The following is a 24,317-nucleotide window of genomic DNA, read 5'->3' on the forward strand; positions in this document are numbered from 1 at the left end:
TCTGTAAAAACCAGCCAGAGCAGCCTTCGCTGCTTATCAACCTTCATCCCTTTCCGTTTCCACGGCTGAATTATATCACCAGATCCAATCACAGACAGCCAGATCATAGCATCCCTGTTTGCCTCTGCAGTTTAATAGTTCAGCATGTTTGTCCCGTGCTGTACCTTATGCCTTCAGGCATGGTGACCATGCTCCATGTTGCCTGGGAGCAGGATTGGGCTGGTTCACCCTGTGTGGGGGTAGCTTGTCTTTTAATGACATTCCTACCAAAACCACTGCTGGGAGAGGCTGTAATGAACTGGCTGGGTTTCTTAGCCTAAAGCAGACTAAAAAGGGCTCTCGGTGCTTTCTTCCACTACAGAAAGGGTGCCCAACTCTTCTCACAAGCAGACATTATAAGGGAAAGAAGCAACAGACACAAGTTGCAGCAGGAGAATTTCTGACTTTATAAAAGGAAAATAAATTCCAAGTGATTAAGCATTAAGACAAGTGCCAGAGGGATCGTGAAATCTTGGTCCTTGGAGATATTCAAAACTTGAAAGCAAGCAAATCCTTGAACAAGCTGGTCTAACTTTGAAGTTAGACCTCCTCTGAGCAGAAGGTTGAACTGAAGACCTGCAGAAATGCCTTCCAGACTGAATTATTCTGTGACTCTACTCATTATTCTCTTCCAGACCCCAGAATTTAATGAAAACCCTGAATAGTGGCCCTGATCAGAGGTGTGCATTTAGCTTTCAGTCAAGGTCATAAAGAAACAGAAACACTCACAGGATGCTGCTTGTGTCCTGCACTGCAACAAGAAAAGCTTTTTATGCTCACTCAACCTAAATCCTATCACTTCTGTACCATGAAGGACAGGACAAGCCATAGCAGGAAGGTCTGGATACAATTGCAACCCTCTTGTGGCACTTTTTTAAAGACATGAAATACAAGCATATTATTCTTAACTAATGCCAGCACTGCAACCCATACAGATGAGGTTGCTCAAGAAAAGTGCAACATATTTTAATATATTTTAATATTTCCCTGGTACACCTTCCCAGCACCTATCCATTTGCAGGTCAGGCTCATTCCTAAGCCAAAGGTTACTTATTTTTATTTCATATCTTTCAATAGAATAGTTTTCTGTTAGTTGTCTGGACATTTTTTAAACTCATGGACATTTTGCTATCTACAGTATCTTGTGTTAAATCATCCAGTGAAAGACACCAAATAAATAAAACATGGAATAACACACCACCTCACAGAAATAGGTCTTGGTTTTGTTGAGCATTACTGGGAAAGAATTCCCATCCACAACAAGCACAACAGCTCCATCAATACTTGAACAAAAACAGTTAGACTTTTGATTAACTCGTACAATATTTTTAATTTCAGTTAAAAAAAAAAGCCAATTAATTTCATTTCACCCGGAAGAAAGTGAAATATAACCCATGGAAATTAACACTGTAATAAAACAGTTCCAGTTTCCTAACCGCTCTGGCATAGCTGTGTCTGTCTGGAAAATGTCAGATTAGTCTGAAAACCCCAGGCAGGATGAGTGCTTAGCCTGTCTTGATCCACATGACTGCACAGCAGGTTTCATAATGGAGGTTGAAAATCTTGAACACAACCCTGAAAAAACTGGATCTGGAAACCCCAGAATGAGTAACATTGACCATTTCTTTATCCCAGCCCACATTTTCCGCCACTTTCTGCTACTTCTTCCACGAAATTTTTTTTAGGTACTATCTCTTTCTTTATTCACAGCTCAGGTTTTCAGCTCATTTTGGAGGGAAGTTGATAGCACATAGCTCTCATGAGGCCCTCAGTTGTGCACATACGCTACTTCTGCAGGACATCAGAGGAAAGGGAAGGGTTGAGGGTGAAGCCCCAAACAGAAGCATGATGGTTAATGTAATTTCTTGAATGTTGAATGCCTCAGAAAATCCAGCTCAGGGAGACATCCAGGCAGTAAATGGGGAGCTGCTGATGGCAAAAGGGTTTTTTAACCCAGTCTTTCTGTCAAGCCTGTATTTGATAATGCAGGACAGCATCTTGTTCCTCTCAGGTCACCAGCCAGGAGCTCTTCCCTGGAGGTCCTCGTACGGGCCCTTTCTTGAAACAAGAAGCAATGATTGTCCTAAAATGCCTTTTGCACTATCTCATGTCTCCTAGCACCTCACTTCCAGTGTCACCATCACCTCCTCCATGAGTTTAAGCAACTACTGCAAGCATCTGCTACCTCTCTGCCTACAGATTTGTCTGACAGTCCAATACTGTCGATACCATTTCCAGCTCAAGATCATCACTTGGCGCATGTTATCTGGTCTGACCGGCTCTGCTGGCTTGCAGACAAGGCTGTAAAGTATTCTTTGATGATTGCCAAAGCCCCCATCACCTTGATACACATATTGCTGCTACTACAGGCAAGTAATTTTGGGTACCACACTGGCCAGCAGCCTCCATGGGTTAAACTAGGCATAAAAATTCATGAGTCAGCTGTTGCCTTTGGTCCAGCACATGTTTTCTGTCACTTCAGCAATAGACATTCCTGATCTTGGCTCATATATAATTCTGAATATTTTGAAATATTTGCAAGGACTGCTTCTTATTAGAACTCAGCTGTTGTTATAGTATCTTTTGAAATTTTATTTCCTTTCTAGGATTTCTGTTTTCTGTTGTTATTTTTTGAGGATTTGATCTCATTTCTACTGGAGTTTCTTTCTTGTCAGTGTTTAGTTCTGATTGCTTAGCCAAGTCAGACATTGAAAACCATCAAAACTGAAGACTCTTTGAAATAAAACAATGAGATAATACTGATTGGAAATAATCAAAACCAGAAAAGACTGGACTGGTAAAAAATTGAGTGTAACAAAACTGTCAAGTAAAAATATGTTTCTACCAATTTGAAATTAATTACAAAGCTGAAGCTTTTCTTTGGTAACTGCCAGTCATTTTCACAATGTGAAACAGCACACAGGCACTTCCCAACAAATAAGCATTTTTTTTCTTTCACAGTTGTGTTAGTCAGAAGTGGATTTCATACATGCTCAGGTGCAATTTGATAAATCTACTGTTGCAGCAGTGAGCTGTTGAAGCGGTAGGAGCCATGAGGCGTAATGGGCAGTATTTTACATTTATTTACACCAAAGATTTTTCAAAGGCTTTTTCGCTAAACACAGATTTTTGCCGAGCATTAACATATAATTAATGCTGCTGAAGTCAGCAGAACAACATGTTTTGCTGTAAATAAAGCAAGGATTGTGAAGCAACAAAACCTTGCGGGAAGATGAAATTATTATTTCAGTTTGGTGGATGTTTCCAAAAAACAAAACAGACATATCGAAAAATATCACTCTGGAGCTGAGCACATGGTTGTGCTTTCCCACATATATGGGTCATTTAGTCCATCCTACGCTGTTATCAGTGGATTGGTGAAAATCTCACCCATCACTAACATATGAAGACTATAACAACTTCACAGGCGTAATTGTCACTAGAGTCTTTCACCTGGGTTAGCCAAAAAGTTTATAAAATTCTAAAAAAACCCTTGCATCCATCAGCTGAATGCAAGGAAAAAGTCCAACCTGTTGCATGTGGCCCAACCATGTTGTACCTTAATTGCACTGTTAGGAGAGGATGCAAGTAGTGCTGCCAGAGCTTAGGCTTTTTCAGTGTAAGTAAAAGGCACGCTGAAATTATGGATTTTGTTATATTAATGTCCTCAAGGTCCGCAGAAAGAGACTGGATCTGTCATAGCACATGTTATATTAATGAGCCACGGAGAGAGGAACCATTTATGCTCTGAGTATGTCCTGTTACATGTGGAAATCAATGTGGCTGGCGGCAGCGTGGGCAGGACACAGAGAAGTGACAGAACAGTGTCCTTCAGGGAACTTGGAAACCTGAGATTAAATGTGGGTTGCAGGAGAAGTGAGTAAGGTGATAACCAAGAGGAATTATCTCCTGCAATTGGAAGTTAAGCAGCATGAATGAACCTGGATTGAGTAAGTGTGAATGGTGCTTTTTATTTTACTAAAATCACCCTGGTTTTTGACTATGAGTGAACAGGTAGGAGGATGATTATACTGAGGCAAATATGCACACAGAAAATATGGTATTTCAAGCACAGCACAGATCTAGAATCATAGAATCATAGAATCACTAAGGTTGGAAAAGACCTCTAAGATCATCAAGTCCAACCGTCAACCCAACACCACCATGCCCACTAAACCATGTCCCTAATCTATCCGCAAGAATGACTGATAATTGATGAATTTTCATTTTTAATTAGAATTAAATAATGCTGATGCTTTTTGAAGATGCTAGCAGCAGAGCAAAGCCAGAGGCATCCCCCTACATTAAATGGAGAGTTTCCTCCTGCAAGCAGGAACCAGCGAAGGCAAAAACATTGTGAAAGAGCTGAAGCTGGAAGCATCGCGCACTTGACTCGTAAAGCTCCAACTTCAAGGACTGCTAAGTCTCCTAGCACCTTGCAAGATCATGCCCTCCATGTTTGCCTGGAGGCTGCAATTCATGCAGGATTTTCAAAAAGAGAATTTTTTACACTTAGTTAGGCTTCTGGGAAAAAGAGAGCGGTCTATGAGCACTTCAAGCAGGAGGCAAAAAATACGATGGTGGCCTCATGCTCAGTTTGCAGTGGGTGACCTTGGGCATCTGTGAACAGCAGACACGATTGCCTCTCAGGATAAACGGTGCACTGAAAGCCACAGGGGCTGCTACCCCATTGCAAGGCTGTCGTCTGTGCAGGTACACCTCATCTCCATGCCTGCTTTTGTTCTCAAATCATTTTATTTCAGATAGGTGTGATGTTTGTGGTACTGACAGTCACCTGTTTGCTCTTGCTCACCAGTGCAGGTCTCTCTCTGCCACTGGGGCGCCTACTGATTTCACTATACTGTTCTCAGTTTTCTCTCTGGGAAAATAATACCTGCCCTGGACTAGTTGTTCTGTTACATGAACACATGTAAAACCTTGATTTCTGAACAAAGCCAGGGGAGCTTTAGAGTCTGATGTCCACAGATGAATGTATTAAGGTTATCTTTTCTGTTGTTTTCCCTTTATGTACCAACTTTCTTAGGGAAGAAGTACGCTCACTACTCAGTGTTTCTCTTTTGCTTTCCCTTTGCATTTATTTATTAACAGCCAAAACCAACAAGGTCCTACTGTCTCAGGGTGTCATCACTACTGACAGTAAGAAGAAACAGTGCTTTTGGGGATGACGTGATCACACCTTCTGAAAGAATAATCCTTACATATGACGTATTTTCTCTCTCTTTTTTCTGAAGTGCATTCTTAACTAATAAAAGATCTGTGATTCTACTATTTCTAAATATAATAACATGCATGGGTCCAAAAGATGAATGTAATTTCAAACATACCAAAGTTTGTTTGTTTTAGGGTGCACGGAGTGGGTGGATTTTGGAAATAGGAGACAGTAGAACTGAAGGGAATTGTTCAACCAAGAGGGTCCTCACCTATGTTATCTGCTTTAAAACAAGAGGAAAAAATCAATTTTCACACAAGCTGTAATTATGTGGCAGAACTCATTGGCTCTTCTGCAAACCCAGACCGACCATTCACCCAAATCAGGTGCTTTGGGTAGAGTTTAAGTAACCAGAGCTGTACAGAAAAGATGCTTCTGCAAATGTATTCTCCCAGGGAAATATCTGAGCCACTATGACCATGGCTATTAAGAGAATTGAAGAGCTAGTATCAAGAGTTTTCCTTATATGATATTCTTAAGGACAGAGTTGATTATGATACTTAAATATGATTCTTGATTAATGGATATAAGACTATGATTTCTTCATACACAGAGATTCAGAAAATTAAACACCTCAGCATAGGCTTATAGGACTGTAACCATGGATGATGTGGGGAAAAGAGAGCAAAAAAGAGGGGGGTGCATAACCGTGCTGCCCCCTAAACACCCATGTGATAAATGACCAGAAAGAGAGACATTTGCATGGTCCTACCTCTGTTAATCTTGGTGGCTACCAAAGGTAGCTGTGCATGCATGGGAAGTTTGATATACCCAAACACAATTTGCATTTTCTCTTATCAGGGAAGAAGCATCACGCCGGGTGGGTCAAAGCTTCCTCAAAGCTTTCTCAGCTGTGACGCAGCTATTCATACCAAGCAAAAGATGCCACTCAGCCCATGACTGCAGTCTTTCATCTTCACAGACAAGGTAGACTTGGGAAGCTGAAATCCTGATTCTGTACATAATGAAATAATCTTAACCATTTCTTGACCATAATAGACTTAAATTTATGACTATCACACAAAATGCAAAATGGAGCAATATGTTCAGGAAAGTCTGTTATTATACGAGAGCAGGTGCAAAAAAGCAATTTTGGACAACCAGCTCCTATGTGGATACTTAAATCCTGACCTATTTTTCTGTCTGTGACTGTGATATAAAAAACCAACTCCATCCCAATTCCGCAGGCAGTGGAAATCATATCTCAAAAGTGGGTATTTCAGCACGAGTTTCAGGCACATGTAACACAGTGGGAGACATTAATCATGATGTGAGTCCAGGCAAGAAGCTGGAAATTATTTCAAAAACATTTCTTCCATTGTAAATTAGCAGGAAGCATTTTAAATCATCACACCCGACATTGTATTGGCAAAATATGCAAAGTGCAGCAATACAAGTGATAAGAGAAAGCAGTCTTTGAATTTCTAACACATTAAATGTAATACAGTGTAAAGCCCCAGGAAATAATGTATTTCAATTTTTCTTGATGAAAATAAGTGTTTCCTTCTTAAGTATGGAAAATTGTAAAAATACACATTACTTCAAAAAGTTGGCTATAATCCTCACCTTTGCTAGAAAACAGATCTGAGAGTTAAGATACAAGGAAGTGTGCCAGAAAATTTTTATTTAAAATTACTTCTTAATTCAAATGATAGCACTTGACACTCACTTTGGCTCTGTTCTCAGGGTCAGCAAAGCTTGTTCTGGCTGACCAAAATATGTATGGGAGAAAGGGTTTCTCGCCATGAAATGAATTTTCTTTCAAGACAGAGAGGTGATTTTAAAGCCCTCTACACCAGTCTTGTTCTCAAACATGGAGCTGGGGTGAGGAGTCAGAAGACTGCATGCAGAAACAAGATGTTGTACTTGATCAGAGAGAAGTGCACAGTTTTGTGAGTCCCAGAGCATGAACACTATCACCAATTTTGCAGCACACTGGACTCCACTTGTGTGGTCCCATAATTGTGGGAATATGAAAAATAAGCTATCTTTATTACTTATGTACTTTCTGGCTCCTAGAATGAGGGAATTAAGAATTAGAACACTTTTGACAAGCACAAACAACTAAGGTGAGAAACATTGGAAAACGAAGTTATCATTGAATAAGATATTTTGGTGCAAGAGACCAGACCTCTGGAGGTCTCTAGTCCAACCTCGTGCTCGAAGAAAGACCATCACCAGCTCTAGATCAGGTCAGCTATGGCTTTGTCTGGCCAGTTCTTGAAAATCTCCAAGGGTGGGGATGTCAACACCAGTCTGAGTGATCTGTCCCAGTGTCACTCCATCCTCTCAGAGAAAGTCTTTTTCCTGATGTGCAATTTGAACAACCCAAGCCACTGTCTGTGGCTCCCATGTCACGTTAAATCATGTGCTGCTACCAAGAAAAGATGGATGGATATACCATGAAGAGTTTACCTTCATCATATTGGCAAATGTCACTCAATTAGTTATAGGCTGTTATTAAGGTAATCCTTAGGCCTCCTCTTTACCTGCCTCACCATTCATTAACAAGACTCATGTCCTGCCATTTTTGAGCTGTATGTTGTTCAGTTAAATAGTAATTTCCTCGTGGTATCCACATTCTGAAAAGGAATGAAGATACAGGTATTAGGCCCTTCTGAAATGATAGTCATTATAATTCATTTCTAGTTCCAATTGTTCAGATTCGTCATAGCAAAAGCAAAAAAAATACACTAGTGCATTAATAATAATGTGTATCTGGTGTTATTTGACAGACTGTATAACTTGGATGCTAAGCAGCAGTATAAAAGCATCTGGACAAGGAATGAAAATGCAAGTGCCTCGTTGCCTTGATTCATTGCAATGTGAAAAAAATCCATTTAGCGTGCAGCGAACTTCACTCTTACCTATGGAGAACTTACTCTGTAAGGAAAGAAATTGTTGAACTAGAGTTAAAATTCTCACCGGAGCAAGGTGTGTTACTGCTATGCCGGCTCTGTGCAATCCAAACAGACCCCTATGTGAGGTCCACCCTCCCTCTTCTTACAGGATCCAGCTCTCATAGTAATTACAATGGTCAAAGGCCTGGTCTTGTTTTATTTACTACCATAGAGAAAGCCTGTATGCCTTTTGGAAGGTCAGTAAGACCTAGATTCATCCCACATCACTTTAGATCACTGAGTTAAGGATGTTGTTTCCTCATCGCTTTAAATCCCTCTATCATCAATGGAGAGAGACACACCGATTCTCACTTTGAAGGTCTGTCATTTGACATAGAGGAAGTCTTCGATGACTGTGACGTCATCATGCCCCTCAGAAATGCCCCTAACTTGGGCCTTTCTTTTTTAGCACTTTGGAAAAATCTGTTCCTTACTCTCTCTTGTTCCTTACTCCTGTGCTCCTCTCTGAAATGTCAGTAAGAGCTCACTGAAAGCTGTCAGACAGTCATATCATCATAGCAAATGCAAGTTCAGGGGATCAGGTCCTGACTCACATCACTGCATTGCAACTCAGAGGTTTCTAATCTGAATTGAGAGAATACAGCCAAATACAGTCTGAACCCAAGAAAATTACTCTTGAATAATTGATTTTTTCATAAGGAAAGTTTTTGAGATGTTGTTAATTTTCTAGTATGTAATTCATCTCCCTGATATTTCTTCTGATTTATGTTTTATTTTTTCATAAAGAAATTATTATTATGAACATCAGAACAATTCATAATTTAATCCCCAGACTCTTATAAAATTTTGAATGGAATCCAGTGGAAAGATATCACATTTACATATTCACAGTGTCTATTTCTAATTGGGTTCACAACTTAAAAAAAAAAATACCCTTCTTTGGGGAACATGTGGGTTTGGAGAGAGAATAGAAACTATTTTAATTCATTGTCATCTATATTTGATATGGTCTATAGTAATACCAATCCAGAGTGCAAAATTAAACAGTGTTCCCTGGTTATTCAGCCCTCAGACACTCCTGCTTCAAATGAAAATCATGCTCCTGAAGAAACCTGTATTGAAAAGTTAACAATTTTCAGCATCCTTTTCAACCTTCAAGGCACATGGAGGACAGGCAGGTGATTCGAGACAGCCAGCATGGCTTCACCAAGGGCAAGTCCTGCCTGACTAACCTAGTGGCTTTCTATGATGGAGTGACTACAGCAGTGGACACGGGAAGGGCTACAGACGTCATCTATCTGGACCTCTGTAAGGCCTTTCACACGGTCCCCCACAACATCCTTCTCTCTAAACGGGAGAGGTATGGATTTGATGGGTGGACTGTCCAGTGGGTGAGGAATTGGTCAGATGGTCACATCCAGAGGGTAGTGGTCAACGGCTCAATGTCCAGATGGAGACTGGTGATGAGTGGCGTCCCACAGGGGTCCGTACTGGGACTGGTACTGTTTAATATCTTCATCAATGACATAGACAGTGGGATCGAGGGCACCCTCAGCAAGTCTTCTCCCAAGTAACTAGCGATAGGATGAGAGGAAATGGCCTCAAGTTGCACTAGGGGAGGTTTAGATTGGACATTAGGAAAAATGTCTTTACTGAAAGAGTGGTTAAACATTGGACCAGGCTGCCCAGGGAAGTGGTTGAGTCCCCATCCCTGGAGGTATTTAAAAGATGAGTAGATGCGGTGCTTAGGGACATGGTTTAGTGGGCATGGTGGTGTTGGGTTGACAGTTGGACTCGATGATCTTAGAGGTCTCTTCCAACCTTAATGATTCTATGATTTTATGATTCTAAGTTTGCAGATGACACCAAGCTGAGTGGTGCGGTCAACACACCAGAGGGACGGAACGCCATCCGGAGGGACCTGGACAAGCTGGAGAAGTGGGCCTCTGTGAACCTCATGAGGTTCAACAAGGCCAAGTGCAAGGTCCTGCACGTGGGTCGGGATAACCCCCGCTATCAATACAGGCTGGGGGATGAAGGGATTGAGAGCAGCCCTGCCGAGAAGGACTTGGGGGTCCTGGTGGATGAAAAGCTGGACATGAGCCAGCAATGTGCGCTCGCAGTCCAGAAGGCCAACCGTACCCTGGGCTGCATCCAAAGCAGCGTGGCCAGCAGGTCGAGGGAGGGGATTCTGCCCCTCTCCTCTGCTCTGCTGAGACCCCACCTGCAGTCCTGCGTCCAGCTCTGGAGCCCTCAGCAGAAGAAAGACACGGACCTGTTGGAGCGGGTCCAGAAGAGGGCTACGAAAATGATCAGGGGGATGGAACACCTCTCCTGTGAAGAAAGGCTGAGAGAGTTGGGGTTGTTCAGCCTGGAGAAGAGAAGGCTTTGGGGAGACCTTATTGCAGCCTCTCAGTACTTAAAGGGGGCTTGTAAAAAAGATGGCGGCAAACTTTTTGGCAGGGCCTGTTGCGACAGGACAAGGGGGAATGGCTTTAAACTAAAGGGGGGTAGACTGAGACTAGATCTAAGGAAGGAATTTTTTACGCTGAGGGTGGTGAGACACTGGCACAGGTTTCCCCGAGAGGTGGTGGATGCCTCATCCCTGGAAACATTCCAGGTCAGGTTGGACGGGGCTCTGAGCAACCTGACCTAGTTGAAGATGTCCCTGCTTATTGCAGGGGGGTTGGACTAGATGACCTTTAGAGGTCCCTTCCAACCCAAACTATCCTATGATTCTATGAGAAGAGGAAAGAATCCATGTCCAGAAAGGAAGAATGTTTTTCATAATTTGAAAAATAATTTTAATGGAAAGTTTCATTTAAAAAAAAAAAAGTTTGATTTCCCCCCCTCCAGTGTGAAAAAGGGGAGGCAGAGGGATGGGGGCATCAGTTAGCCATTCCATTTCTGTATGCATATATATAAATATATGTGTGTGTATACACATATTCTATGTCTTACAATTTTTTGTTAAGAAAGTTCATTCATCCTTCAGGCTTGCTTGGTATTTTCCCTTTCTACTGAGAATAAAAACAACAAAAAAAGCATCTTAGTAATATAAGATGTAAGGCAGGCTTTTCAACATGTACTTGTCTACAGGGAGAAGGGACAGCACCTGGACTGGCCTGAGCACACATTTCATGACAAATAATGGAGTTCCTCAATTATTTTTCTTTTTTCTCCTGAGAAATTATTAAGGGGAAAAAAAAAGAAAAGCGATCCCCCAGACACATTTGTTACTTGGCTTTGTCCAAAAATTATTGTGTTCAACAGAGTGGCTGAGGAATTCAAAATTCACATAGCATTGCTGAGAGGAGACAGGTGACATGAGTCGTTACATTTGCAAGGACTATCGTCTGCCCTTGGATGACTTCAGTAAAGTCACCTCATCGCTCTGTGCCTCAGTTTTCTCTGTTATTGAAGGGGATGACTCAAGGCTGATCTGTGTATTGCACTCTTTGAACTACTGTTCAGTTCAGTCTCCTCTTCCCTCATTGCATTACCACCCAAGATTTCTCATATCACAAGAGAGAAGGCCTGAGAAGATCTCCAAAGAAGTTTCCCTACCAGGAAATCTAAGTTTTTCCATAACAAAATTTTGAGCTTATAAGAAAATAGTGCTCTACCCTTGAATGATTCAAAACCTTCCTTTAAAATAATCAGGGAAAACTTCAAGGCCTTAGTAGTGCACAACAGTCCTCATCACTTTTATTTAAGGACATTAAAAGTTCAGGTCATAAAAGGTGATGGTGGGAAGACTGTTATTAGCTCCCTTTTATTCTTCAGAATAAACTAATCTGTGTCAAGAGGCACACAGCGACACTGGAAAGATGTCATGTAATGGAAATATGTCATCAAAAGATGATGAATGCATGTAATTAAGTGCAGGAGTACACACCCGAGATTATGTAAATCTACAGATAAAGGCAGTCAGAGTGCTCAGGTTCAAATGTACCCTTCTGTCTAGCCTCACCCTGTGCTATTTCAAACGTCATGAGGATGCCAAATGAAAATGTAATTCCAAATGTGCACAGAATATAAATATAAAAAAGAGCTGTCTTCATAGTATAATTTTATTTCTCACAGTGAAGAGCCTGGCTTGGCAATCCCCATCTTTTCAATAAATCAGCGAGGTACTTAACTTTACCCACATGCTTAAGACCTACTGAATAGTTCATACCTAAATATTTTGTCAGATGGTACCCTAGAGAAGGCTGGTCTGTCTGGAGGGCAACCAGAACTGTTCAGTACATCTCCCCTCTGAGAGACAAATCTCTATTGTCTTCCCATGAAAATGAATGTCTAAACCTAACTATGTGCCTTCCTTGTATGTGGCACATCCATCAAGCTGACAAATGATAAAAATATAAACAGATGAATCCTGCTGCCATGCTCAGCAATGAGAGAGACCTGCAGTATTCAATTAGCTAGTCCATTTCCCCAGCCTGAGCAAAACTGCTTTGCAAGATCCTTGCTACCGTTTTTCCCAGTTTGGTTCTCTTAAGGCCAGACTAACTTTAGCCTTTCTAAGATGATGTTTGCTAATCTGAAATCAATAGAACATCGTACTGAAGACTGATGACATTTCTGCACGAGTTTTACCCTTTTGGCTTTTCTAAAACGTGAGAAAAATGAGCTGTCCACAAAGAAAATATAGAGAAATAGAGAAATGTTCCAAGCTATGAACACAAGTCGAGACAAAGCTATTGGGAGCTGTGAGTGTAAACAACAGTTTTGGTGCTGAGTTAGACAGAGGTGGAAGTATGGGTCTCCTGGTGTAAGAGCCAGAGGTGACAGCACACAGAGAAGAATTCCCTTTAAAGTCAATGGGACTCTTGTTACTACTCCCCGAGTGTGAAGCAGCCAGAATTTGAGTCCCAGTAGTATAAAAATTCAGCTCTGTCTCTCATGTTGAACCAAACTTTACTCTGCAACTGTCCAACCAGCCTTCTTGTGTCAGATGATTGAGTAAAGTAATACACCAGCAGACTAAGAGTGGCAGACTCATTTTCAAATGTAACAGCAAAGGCCCAGCATGCTCCCCTACGATATTAAAGGCAATTTTTTCTTTTCCCCACCCCCCTAGAAGAGCTCTCAATATCTAAACCGAAGCTTGATCAGTCATAGTGCAAGTTGTCCTTTCACAGTGGAGTTGTCTAATCAGATCGTAGGCCAGAATAAAGCCCTTTACGCTACTTAACATATATATGACACAGAAGTAAAGTATGGCTTTCTGCAACCAGTTTTGAGATACTGTTGGTGGCAGAAGATGAGTGTGAGGACCATGGGACATTCTGCTTATGTGCCACCACAAGGGCCTTTTGAGGGCCAGTTCCACCAGGCTACTTCAGAATTGTCCTTTTGGTTCAGGACTACCTGAACAGGACTACCTCTTCTCCCAAGAATTAATTGATTCATTTGTCCTTTCTTTTAATTGTCCAGGAAGCAAAAATGAAAACAAATTTTACAAGGTGACACAAAAATACAAGTGGAGGTAAAGCCTCTGCTGTAAAAAGCTTATAATTAATTTGACAACATAGAAACAAGTAGGGAAAAGTAATGTATGCCTAGCACTAAGGGACACACATCATATTGTTTGTAGCACCGCTGTCACATTTATGGCAATAAGCAGTGATGTCCAAATCAGGATTATGATTTCATTTTGCAGTCAAGCAAACAGGCAGGATATAGAAAAATTCCTCTGTAATACAGAAATCTCTGCAGTAATAACAAGAAACACCGAAAAACAGAGTCCATGCACACTTCTGGTAATATAAACGTTCACTTTTACAGAAACTACTTTGCAAACATGGAGAGAATAATTGTTTCCATTTTTTAACAGCAGCTCTTAAACTCAGTGTTGGTTTTGTGGGTTTTTTTGTAAGTAATATGTTGCTAACCACAGAAACACATTTATTCAGCACTTGCTGTGCTTACAGTACTTTTACAGTACTTCTTCAGAATTCCAAAGCAGACACAAATGCCACATCTATACCAGTAAATTACCCTGGCCAGGTTCCTTTCTCTGCCCCCAAGGTCTAGCAATATAGCACAACTCAGCTGCGTGCTGCTAGACTCTCTTCCTCTATTATACAGGGTGGCCTCACCCATATCATCCATAGGGAATATACCTTGGCCCATGGTATCTTCCAAAGCGTGCCTGGACATTGTGGCAATGCTAACACAATTAATTAGTATAGACAACCACATACTGGAGCTTGCACTCAAAATTTGTCTTTGTTTAGTTACTACTGTAGACATAACCCAATAAACCTCCCAAGCTTAGCCTGAGGGCTAATTTGGGCAAATGACCATTCTGCATGCGCAGCTCCATTATTAATTTACAAGGTAAAGACTTTAATAGTATGGACGTGGCCAGATTGATCTGAGAGTAGACAACAATGGCCATGGCACTGGTGTTTTTTGAAAATGTAGCCTGGGAGCAGCGGACAAGGGTCTTGGAGTGAGCTGCACTCCTGAAGCTCCCTGCCATGGGGCTGACATCGGAGCAGAAAAGCACACACTTTATTTTCTTCTTTTTCTTCTCCACACACTTTATTTTCTTCTTTTTCCTCTCCATGTGCTAGGTGATTACATGGGAGAATTTTACAACTGTGTTGTGGTTTAACCTCAGTCAGCAACTGAGCACCACACAGCCGCTCGCTCACTGCCCCCCCACCCCCCCAGTGGGATGGGGGAGAGAATCGGAAGAGCACAAGTGAGAAAAACTCGTGGGTTGAGATAAAAACAGTTTAATAATTGAAATAAAATGATGATAATAATAATATGATAATAATAATAATACACAAACCAAGTGATGCACAGTACAATTGCTCACCACCCGCCGACCGATGCCCAGCCAGTCCCCAAGCAGCGGCCCCCCCGGCCAGCTTTCCCCCAGTTTATGTACTGAGCATGACGTCACATGGTGTGGAATGTCCCTTTGGCCAGTTTGGCTGTGCCCCCTCCCAGCTTCTTGTGCACCTCCAGCCTTCTCAGTCGGTAGAGCATGGGAGGCTGAAAAGTCCTTGGCTAGTGTAAGCATTCCCTAGCAACACCTAAAACATCGGTGCGTTATCAACTTTGTTCTCATCCTAAACCCAAAACACTGTACCAGCTACTAGGAAGGAAATTAACTCTATCCCTGCCGAAACCAGGAGAATATCCAGCCCTTATTCTATACCATCTGCGTCATGCTCGTCTCATATTTTCCAGTACATTTTCATTAATCACCACCCCCTTTTTTTCAATATATATATATATACACACACACACACACACACAGAGATATCATTCCCTTAGTCTGTGGGCCATCCCTCTAAAACATTTGGTGAGTTCATTTAGTCCATGACGTCGGGCTCCATCTGTCATAATAATCTTTCAGGGCAGGAAAAATGGAGATGGTATGTGGTGTTGGATTGTTCCATGTTGAAGTCAGTTCTGGTACCATCATCACTGTGCTTTGCTTGGTTTCACTGAAGTTATTCTTCATTAGTCTGGGTGATTCTTATTATAATAACATTAGTATGGCATATATTATTAGTATTATTAGTATATCTGTGTATTATTAGCATAACTATTATAACTATAATTAGTACTTAACATCACATAATTCAGATCATTGGCTATTCTCACCCAAAATCAAATCCCCTTGAGGTACACATCGGACTTCCCCATCCTTCCGCATTATCCACCAAGTGCACCCAGGTCCTTGAGCAAAAGCAATCCCATGGATGGGTTTGCCTCTGCCTGAGGCAGGAATAACCCAGACTGTCTTCCCCAGCATATTTTTTATGTGCACTACAGGAACTTTATTCCCATCTACAGTACGTAAAAGTTCTGACTGGGCAGGGCCTGCTCGATTGGCAGATCCCCTAGTGTTGACTAACCAGGTGGCCTTTGCTAAATGCGTATCCCAATGTTTGAACGTCCCACCACCCATTGCTCTCAGTGTAGTCTTTAACAGTCCGTTGTATCGTTCAATTTTCCCAGAGGCTGGTGCATGATAGGGGATGTGATACACCCACTCAATGCCGTGCTCTTTGGCCCAGGTGTCTATGAGGTTGTTTCGGAAATGAGTCCCGTTGTCTGACTCAATTCTTTCTGGGGTGCCATGTCGCCATAGGACCTGCTTTTCAAGGCCCAGAATAGTGTTCCGGGCAGTGGCATGGGGCACGGGATATGTTTCCAGCCATCTGGTGGTTGCCTCCACCATTGTAAGCACGTGGCGCTTGCCTTGGCGGGTTTGTGGGAGTGTGATATAATCGATCTGCCAGGCCTCCCCATATTTATATTTCAGCCATCGTCCTCCATACCAGAGAGGCTTTAACCGCTTGGCTTGTTTGATTGCAGCGCATGTTTCGCATTCATGGATAACCTGTGCAATAGTGTCCATGGTCAAGTCCACCCCTCGATCACGAGCCCATCTGTATGTTGCATCTCTTCCTTGGTGGCCTGAGGTGTCATGGGCCCACAGAGCTAGAAATAATTCACCCTTATGTTGCCAGCCCAGATCCACCTGAGCCACTTCAATCTTAGCAGCCTGATCCACCTGCTGGTTGTTTTGATGTTCTTCAGTGGCCCGACTCTTGGGTACGTGAGCATCTACGTGACGGACTTTTACAACCAGGTTCTCCACCCGGGCAGCAATATCTTGCCACAATGCGGCAGCCCAGATGGGTTTGCCTCTGCACTGCCAGTTGCTCTGCTTCCATTGCTGCAACCACCCCCACAGGGCATTTGCCACCATCCATGAGTCAGTATAGAGATAGAGCACTGGCCACTTTTCTCGGTCAGCAATGTCTAAAGCCAGCTGGATGGCCTTTACTTCTGCAAATTGGCTCGATTCACCTTCTCCTTCAGCAGTTTCTACATCCTGTCACATAGGACTCCATACAGCAGCTTTCCACCTCCGATGCTTTCCCACAAGATGACAGGACCCATCAGTGAACAGGGCATATTGCTTCTCATTTTCTGGTAGTTCATTATACATTGGGGCCTCTTCAGCACGCGTCACCTCCTCTGGCGATATTCCAAAATCTTTGCCCTCTGGCCAATCCATGATCACTTCCAGAATTCCTGGGCGACTGGGGTTTCCTATTCGAGCCCGTTGTGTGATCAGTGCGACCCACTTACTCCATGTAGCATCAGTTGCATGATGCGTACAGGGGACCCTCCCTCTGAACATCCAGCCTAGCACCAGCAGTCGGGGTGCCAGGAGGAGCTGTGCTTCAGTGCCGATCACTTCTGAAGCAGCTCGAACCCCTTCATATGCTGCTAATATCTCTTTTTCAGTTGGAGTATAGCGGGCCTCGGATCCTCTGTATCCTCGACTCCAAAACCCTAGGGGTCGACCTCGAGTCTCCCCTGGTGCTTTCTGCCAGAGGCTCCAGGTAGGGCCATTCTCCCCGGCTGCGGTATAGAGCACATTTTTTACATCTTGCCCTGCCCGGTCTGGCCCCAGGGCTACTGCATGAACTATCTCCCGTTTAATTTGTTCAAAAGCTTGTCATTGCTCAGGGCCCCATTTGAAATCGTTCTTCTTTCGGGTGACTTGATAGAGAGGGTTTACAATCAGACTGTAATTTGGAATGTGCATTCTCCAAAAACCCACGACGCCTAAGAAAGCTTGTGTTTCCTTTCTGCTAGTTGGTGGAGACATGGCTGTTATTTTGTTGATCACATCCATTGGGATCTGACGATGTCCATCTTGCCATTTTATTCCTAAAAACTGGATCTCCTGTGCAGGTCCCTTGACCTTACTTTGTTTTATGGCAAAACCGGCCTTCAGCAGGATTTGGACTATTTCCTTCCCTTTTTCAAAAACTTCTCCTGCTGTGTTGCCCCACACGATGATATCATCAATGTATTGCAGGTGTTCTGGAGCTCCACCCTGTTCCAGTGCAGTCTGGATCAGTCCATGGCAAATGGTGGGGCTGTGTTTCCACCCCTGGGGCAGTCGGTTCCAGGTGTACTGAACGCCCCTCCAAGTGAAAGCAAATTGTGGCCTGCACTCCGCTGCCAAAGGGATTGAGAAAAACGCATTAGCAATATCAACTGTGGCATACCACTTGGCTGCCTTTGACTCCAGTTCGTATTGAAGTTCTAGCATGTCTGGCACAGCAGCACTCAGCGGTGGCGTGACTTCATTTAGGCCACGATAGTCTACTGTTAGTCTCCACTCTCCATTAGACTTCCGCACTGGCCATATGGGACTGTTAAAGGGTGAGCGGGTCTTGCTGATCACTCCTTGGCTCTCCAGTCGACGAATCAGCTCATGAATGGGAATCAAGGAGTCTCAGCTGGTGCGATATTGCTGCCGGTGCACCGTGGTGGTAGCGATTGGCACTTGTTGGTCTTCGACCTTCAGCAACCCCACAACAGAGGGGTCCTCCGAGAGACCAGGCAAGGTGGACAGCTGTTTAATTTCCTCCGTCTCCAAGGCAGCTATACCAAAAGCCCACCGGTACCCTTTTGGGTCCTTGAAATACCCTCTCCTGAGGTAGTCTATGCCAAGGATGCACGGAGCCTCTGGGCCAGTCACAATAGGGTGCTTCTGCCACCCATTCCCAGTTAGACTCACTTCGGCTTCCAATACAGTTAGCTGTTGGGATCCCCCCGTCACCCCAGAAATACAGATGGGTTCTGCCCCTATATAGCTTGATGGCATTAGGGTACACTGTGCACCGGTGTCTACCAGAGCCTTATACTTCTGTGGGTCTGACGTGCCAGGCCACCGAATCCACACAGTCCAGTAAATCCGGTTGTCCCTTTCCTCCCCCTGGCTGGAGGCAGGGCCCCTCTAATCCTCATCACAGTACTCATTTCTCATTTCTTGTACGTACGAGTCAGAAGTTCCTTTATTAAGATCAGGAGTAAGATCAGTCCTTCTACTCTCTCTGGGGAACTGCCCGCTGGAAACTGGAGCAGCAATTTTCCTGGAAGAACCTCTTTCTGTGATTGTTTTCCCTTGCAATTCACGTACCCGTGCCCCTAGGGCTGCAGTAGGTTTCCCATCCCACTTCCTCATGTCCTCTCCGTGGTCACGCAGATAAAACCATAGGGTGCCCTGTGGTGTGTACCCTTTATATTCTCTCTCTTGAGCAAAAGGACGCTGACTCCTAATAGCCGAGATACTGGTCCGTACAAGTGAGGAGCAGGACCTATCCTCTCTGAGTTGCTGGATCTCCTGGGACAGTTTCTCTATAGAGGACTATACTTTCAGGGGTCATTTCTGTAGTTGGTCACTAGAGGAGAGTGATCGTACCTGTACGGCATCACAAGCCACGAGGAAGACCAGGGTGTTCTCTCCTGAGCGCGAAGTGGGCGGGCGGTGCTGCCTGGGCAGGAGCCGCCCACCATTGATTTTACCGACTGAGAAGGTAGTGACACTGCCATTCTGTATTTCCTCCATAAAAAACCTCTCAGAAAAGTCACTGTAATTGCTATTTGTCTCCACGAAATGGTATCCGTGGTACCATTTCGGTTCATTGCGAAATTTACATACCACACTAACGTCAAGGTCAATGTTCTAAAAACAAACCTCACAAGCGAGACATCACTATTCACTGCAGACCACAGCAAACTGCAAAACCCAACACCAATCTTTAACATGTACAGCAGGAAAAAGAGCGCGATGCAGATTATACAAATCAATATCGAGAACAGAGCAACCAACATTGTGACCCACAACTATTAACAGATATAAGTTCCTTAATACACTCCAGTTAATCTGTTTTTATCTCAAACCCTTCGAGCCCCACGTTGGGCGCCAAAAAGGACTGTCGTGGTTTAATCTCAGTCGGCAACTGAGCACCACACAGCCGCTCGCTCACTGCCCCCCCACCCCCCAGTGGGATGGGGGAGAGAATCGGAAGAGCACAAGTGAGAAGAACTCGTGGGTTGAGATAAAAACAGTTTAATAATTGAAATAAAATGATAATAATAATAATATGATAATAATAATACACAAAGCAAGTGATGCACAGTGCAATTGCTCACCACCCACCGACCGATGCCCAGCCAGTCCCTGAGCAGCGGCCCCCCCGGCCAGCTTTCCCCAGTTTCTGTACTGAGCATGACGTCATATGGTATGGAATGTCCCTTTGGCCAGTTTGGCTGTGCCCCCTCCCAGCTTCTTGTGCACCTCCAGCCTTCTCAGTCAGTAGAGCATAGGAGGCTGAAAAGTCCTTGGCTAGTGTAAGCATTACCTAGCAACAACTAAAACATCGGTGCGTTATCAACTTTGTTCTCATCCTAAACCCAAAACACTGTACCAGCTACTAAGAAGGAAATTAACTCTATCCCTGCTGAAACCAGGACAATATGTCAAGTAAATGATGCCTTATTAAATGAAGTATCATACGTGCTACAAGTGCAATTAGCATTTAACCTTGCAACGCAAGAACTATCTTCTGGCTGCTATCTTCAAACTTTTCCTTCTGCAGCCCATTCCCCTCTCTACAAGTTTCATGCAGTTTTATTGCAAATTCAAAGTCCAAATTACTAAAATATTCAAAGAAAGTGAAGGTGAAGAAGAAGGTCTTTCCTCTCTTATCCTCAATAGTTATGGCTCTGCCAGTCCTCTACATATCTTCCTCTTCTATGGCCTGTCTGAAATCTAACGTCTAGCACTGACTCAACAGATCTAAAGCAAACCATCCTGTGCAGCTGTTGCTGAGGCCATGTAAGCCTATGGAGTGCTGCTTTCTGTGAATACGGCTGGCACTAACTTAGAGGTGCCTGATCCAGTTTGTTGTGTTGTAATATCATAATTAACTGAAGAAACAAAGGCAGCCCAATTTTAGAGGGCGCTGAGTTACAATGAGATCTTACATGGTCTAGAAAGACAAACATAGGGTTGGTGAACTGGGAGCAACTGCAAAATCAGTCATACTCCATAAGACATGAAGCAACTCAGGTGAGAGTTAGGAGCCTGATTTTTGCCTCTCAATGACTTTTTTTTGTCTGTGATTTCAGTGGCAACAGGTTGACACCCCAGTTAGCTCACTAAGGCAGTGCTTTGAAAAGGCAGAGTTAATTCTTGTTCATGATGATTAAGATTTCTGATGATAATTAAGCTTTATGCATATATTTATATATGGAAATCAATATTTGCATAAACAAGGAAAGTGAAGATTGGTCTACACCTTATTGGTACCTAGTTGTTATTCTTTATATGAGTCAGAAAAATATTGTATTGCTGTGTTTACTTGAAAAACACCAGCGCAGCTTTTCTTTTTTCTTGCATGCGCTGGTGCCAGTTACATGATTAAGTCACTCTCTAATAAATTTTGGATCAGCAGCCACTATTACGTTGTACTAAACTTTCTCCTCAGTAATGCAGATTTATGTGTCTGGGGTAAATAAGCAGAATGGCTGAAAATGGAGGTGTGCCCTCCAAAAAGATATATTGTACTTTTACCACGTCCCTCAATTCAGAGATCAATACATTATTAACCAGTTTATTGCTAAAGATTCATGGTGTTCATTTATTTTTTATCAAACGTGTTACCCTCAGGGCTAGACAAATTTACTGTATCCTTCAGGTACTAATTTTGCCCTTTTCATAAGTAGAAAAGTTCCAACAAATTGTTTTTTTGTATCAGAATCTCAAAGAAAAGGAAACATTTTTATTTCCTCTGACACATTGGTGGTTTTGTTATAATCTTTAAATATCAGCTTGGTGGAGCTTATCCAGATTACAAGGATGTGATTCTTCACTGACTTTCTATACTGTGCCTAATCCACTGATGTGCCAGATCACATTGGGAGCTGCACATGATAAGGGAGGATCATATTCTGATGTCCTTCTCTCAAAAAAGGCATAGGTCCCTGAGCTTAAAGCACTGAGAATTCAGAAAAAACACTCCGGAAGTCCCATTGTATGTTCTCCCTGTTGTTATGCTGTGGTGGAGGCACAGCACAGAGTAAGAGTGGCCATCAGTCAGATCCCAGAGGGGTTTGCCTTCCCCTTGGCAGGGCTAAGCAAAAAGGGGACATCCGCGTCCCTCCTGGTGAAGCTGTTCGACTGAATGGATTTGTTATACCAAAAGGAGCAAGCCAAAAATATCGCTGCTGGGGACTGGGATGCTCACACAGGAGCAAGCTGGAAGGGCAGGTTGTGTTGCTGTTCTCTGCTTCCTTGGGATCCCTGGGAGCCAGAAAAGTACAGCTACCCTGAAGAAATGAGTGTCGGGTCCGGGGAGTTGGTATTTTCCAAGATCCTGTGAGCCTGACTGTCTGCCTACTGTTTATCACTGCTGTCAAAAGGATATAGCTTTTGGAGAAAGGTGAAACTTGCTACTGTGACACCGTCACATTGCAGACAACAGATGAGACAGCTGCACCGTGAGATTAAAAGAAAAGCAGATCCTTTCATATCTGATGTTCTGCTCTAGCTTGAAACCACGGAGAGAGTGGGTGTATTTTTATTTTTCTATTCTTCCTTTGAGGTGTCTCCTTGCTTTTTTTTCTGCTTCACTTTCATTGCAACTGCAATGCAAATAGGTTTGCAAACGTGACAGAATTATTCTATAATCATTACAAAATCCAGGTGCTTGTGCTGGTAGAAACTGGTGCAGCAAGATACGTTTGTGCCCTTTTGGCTATGTTTACCAAACCTCAAAGATTATCCACCTGAGGGGTAAGGCCAAGACACAAGGTTTGAATGTACATCCTCCAAAAACTGAGCTTATAACTTTTTGCTCAGCTTCCCATATAACTCAAAATTCTTTTATTTAACCGACAATCACAGTCATGTAACTCAGCAAACCTGGCTGCATTCTAGCAGTTGCATGGAATAAAACACCAAACAATGCACCAATGTATTATTTTCCTTTCCTATTGAACCAAAGTAACTTGAGCAGCACCTTTTTTTTTTCTTCTTTTTTTTTTATTGTCATTAAGCAAGCTGCTGACACACCTAGTGCAATTAAATTATTGCTAAAATTCAGGAATTCAAAGAAAAGTCTCTTGTCATCCAGCATGTCTAAATGAAGCTTTCACTCCAAGCCATGGGGTTATTCTTTGTGTCTTCTGCTCCTGTAGGAGCAGTGGAGCAGATAAACTTATGCATAAATGGCTCATGAGAAAAAAAAATCTTTAAAATCTGTGCACACCTGTCTTCTAAACCTTCATTTATAAAAGCGACCTGAGACAAGAATTAGTCACAGTGACTCAGCTAATGGGTGTCCATGAATTCAAATTCCATAGCTGTTCTTGAATTCATCCTTTTTCTGCCATTCAGGTATTCATAAACCCTAGCAAAACAGGAGTCTGGCACAGTCATCCTTGTTAAATCTGCAGCATATTGGGCCATACACAAGGCCCTCTGAAAAATACTTGTCCCTCTGAACGGACAAACAGGAGTCCAGTGTGTATTAATGCAAGGGACAAGCAGGATTTGGGAATGTGCTTGCCTGGGACACAGGCACCAGAGCTAGGATAGCACTACCCAGGCTGCCAGACTGTAAGTAGGGTTGTTGCAGAGTGTGACCAGAGATGTCAGCCTCTGAAACCCAGGCTGCAAGGACAAGGCAGCCTGCATCAGCATCTCGGGGACCTGCGTCTGACCTGCATTCAGCTGCCGCATCCGCATACTAACTGCGTACGAGGGCAGATCTCCAAATCCAATGCTGAATTGCTCTTACAAGGGGACTCCCCTCTCTAGACTATCATCTTGTAATTCATCTGCCGTCCCTTCACTCTTAGGTAGGCATCATTCCCTGACCAGAGTACAGTGGGCATGGGCATGTTCAGCATCTGTAAATTCTCTGGTGGTTTTCTCCCATGCAATACAACTTCGCCCATGCTTTTCTCTGCTGCTGTCAATATATACAATTTGCCCATAAATATGATTAAAGTTCCTTAAATTCTGTTCTTCAAGCCCCCTTCCAGCAAACTTTGTGCTAGAATGAAGGCTAGAGGTTAAAAAAAAAGCTAGTTTTTGTGGCCACCTCCAGTCAGGCTGTTGCCCCTTATTCCAATCTCTAGCTGCACAGTATGGGGGCAAAGACCACTCCAGAGACCTCTGTGTCCACACTTCTGCAACAGGGTAGCTGGCATGTACCCGTGCCCTACACATGTTTTGTTCACGGTCTTGGCTATGAGCCTGGTGGTAGGTGGGCACAGAGCTCACACCGTGACCAGGAAGAGCCAGAAGCAGGGCAGCTGCTGGTGGCCAAAGT

The 24,317-nt window shown here is 43.2% G+C and overlaps 1 non-coding gene across 1 annotated transcript; it reads left to right on the plus strand.

Annotated features, from left to right (window-relative positions):
- Nucleotides 1-19,338: 19,338 nt before the first annotated feature.
- On the plus strand, nucleotides 19,339-19,525 carry LOC143159139 (small nucleolar RNA U3). Its single transcript, XR_012995130.1, has one exon. It is a non-coding gene; the product is annotated as a small nucleolar RNA U3 (small nucleolar RNA).
- The last annotated feature ends 4,792 nt before the right edge of the window (nucleotides 19,526-24,317 follow it).

Source organism: Aptenodytes patagonicus, chromosome 3, assembly GCF_965638725.1.
Source record: "Aptenodytes patagonicus chromosome 3, bAptPat1.pri.cur, whole genome shotgun sequence".
NCBI lineage: Eukaryota > Metazoa > Chordata > Aves > Sphenisciformes > Spheniscidae > Aptenodytes > Aptenodytes patagonicus.